This window comes from Mastomys coucha, unplaced genomic scaffold, assembly GCF_008632895.1.
Source record: "Mastomys coucha isolate ucsf_1 unplaced genomic scaffold, UCSF_Mcou_1 pScaffold7, whole genome shotgun sequence".
Taxonomy (NCBI): Eukaryota; Metazoa; Chordata; class Mammalia; order Rodentia; family Muridae; genus Mastomys; species Mastomys coucha.
Window position 1 is genome coordinate 41,059,714 of NW_022196913.1, and position 2,725 is coordinate 41,062,438.

Below are 2,725 nucleotides of genomic sequence, written 5' to 3' on the forward strand. Positions count from 1 at the left end.
ATCAAGGAGTGTGCTACAAAGAGCAGGGCTGGAGAAGTGACCCAAGCCCTTGGAGGAGCCCAGAAGATTGTGAGTTGGATCCCAAACATTGGACAGTTGGAGTCTGATTTTGCCTTTGATTGTGACTGTGCCCTGATATTTTTCCCTCTTGAAGGAAGAAGGTATTTTAGTGGAGCCCACAGTTAAGAGACTTTGAATTTTTAAAAGATTTTGAATTTTAAAAGATATTGGAATTTTAAAGGGATTGAACTGTTAATATGTAAATACTGTGGGACTTTTAAAATTATTTAGATCTTAGGGATGAATAAGAAAGTAAGGGTTGAGGCTTAACAGTAATGTGTTTGTGTGTTAAGTTGACAAGGGGTCAATTGTACTGGCTGGTTTTGTGTGTCAACTTGACACAGGCTGGAGTTATCACAGAGAAAAGAGCTTCAGGTGAGGAAGTGCCTCCATGAGATCCAGCTGTAAGGCATTTTCTCAATTAGTGATCAATGGGGGAGGGCCCATTGTGGGTGGTGCCATCCCTGGACTGGTGGGTTTGGGTTCTAAAAGAAAGCAAACTGAGCAAGCCAGGGGAAGCAAGCCAGTAAGAGACATCCCTCCATGGCCCCTGCATCAGCTCCTGCTTCCTGACCTGCTTGAGTTCCAGTCTTCACTTCCTTGGGTGATGAACAGCAACATGAAAGCATAAGCTGAATAAACCCTTTCCATCCCAACTTCCTTCTTGGTCCTGATGTTTGTGCAGGAATAGAAACCCTGACTAAGACACCATCAGACACCATCATATGTGCAAAGTCCTATTTATCACTTATCCTATCACATTCTAGGGTCCATTGGTAGACATCCATTGCTTTGCCGTCCCTGAAAGTGATCATTTGACTTAGGAGGGGATACAGGTGAGATATTTCCTTGGAACCATGAGAAAGAACCTCTGAACCAAACAAACATCCTCACCAGTTCTCTGCCATACACTTCTGGTAGAAACGCTTCATCTGGTGGCATTTCTTAGAGAAGGCTGTACTTTAGCAAACTCTCAGAGAACATCATTACCAGCCCCCAATGAGTGTTATGCAGAGCATCAGCACTACTCTAATCCCTTACACGCTCTGTTTCCCTTTCTATCTCCAAATACAGTTCAAGTTGCTTTTCCTTCTTGTGTCTGTGTGCCTTCTTTCTGGCAGGTGGGTCCTTTGTAGAGGGTTCATGTCATCAGTGTCTTCTTCAGGGGCTGAGGCATGTCAAGAAAAGAAGGTCTTTCCAGTTACCTACAATATCATTTCTCTAAACTTTTAACATTCTATGACCCTTGTATCCTGATTTTCCCATAAGGACATTTTAAAATGGAGATGTTTGTGCAGTTGCAGTATATCTTAACTTTGTGCTGTGAGTATAGCTTCAGATTAATATATATATATATACACATATATATGTGTGTGTATATATATATGTATATATATATATGCCTGCCCAATCAGGACAAATGTCTTGTTTTAAACCACTGAGTGCTTGTACAGGAGATAAAACTTGGGCCGAAACAGTGGGTTTCTGAACAGCTGTCTGAACATATATGTTGAAAATCTGTTCTGTTTTGGGTTTTGTAAGATCCAGATAGTGTCACATTAAACCTAGATAGAGAAAAAGAATGTATTTGATTAGTTAATTCTGTTTTATTAATTAATCTTGAATTTTGATGTCTTATGTATTTCTAGTTCACATACTAAATACTGTTGGCTTTTGCATTTGAGAAAGACTCAATTGATTCTCCCATAAAGAAGTACTCTAAATGTAATTCTGACTGAAACTGAAAAAAAGAGACTACAGGTAATGTATCAATGTGATTATATATTCCACAATATAATTTTCTATATTGTAAAGCAAATTTAAAGTATAAAGCAGATCTATGTGTAACATGCACATATGAATGATACCAAAGCAAGATGGCAAACTGAACACAATCTGTCACCCTGCCTCTAATTGTAAATCTATTAACATAAACCCACTATATTTTAAAAGGAATAAATTCACAATCAAAGAAAATGTGAAATGAAGCCATCGTCAGAAGACCAGAAATACTGAGAAATTCTTAGAAAGAAGACAGAAAATGAGTGGGAAGAGAGAGATAATACACATGCACAGAAAGCCACAACCCCCAAGCATGCTACAGAAGAACCAATCCAGAGAGATTCCGAGCTCAGAGAGAGCTGGGGAAGGAGAAGGTAGGGGCGGTGGGCAAGGCCCTGGTCCTTAACAAAGAACGGCCTAGAGGGTCTGAGGCTTGGCATTAAGTCCCTAGCACTACATCAGTAAAAGCAAGTAAGTATGTGGAGTGGTTTTTTCTAAAGGAATCACTTGGTTGGTTTTTTTTTTTTTTTTTCACTATGACAACAACACTTTTCTGGAAGTGAAATTTTTCTTTAATTTTCTCAAGTATCTGCCCTGCCTTCTCCCTAGATTGTCCACAGTGGAATATACAAGCAGTGGGTGAGGGACCCAAGTCTTCTAACTGTTTTTTATTTTCCTCCACATATTTCAGACCAGGTATGGCAGCACATGCCTTTAATTCTAACGTGGAGGTCTCAGCCAATCTGGTCTACAGAATCAGTTTCAGGATGTCCAGGGCTATACAGAGAAACCCTGTTTCAAAAAACCAAAAATAAGTAAATAAAAATCACATTTCACTTTTAACTATTACTTTTGTTCTTTCTTCCTGGCAGCAGTGGCAGCA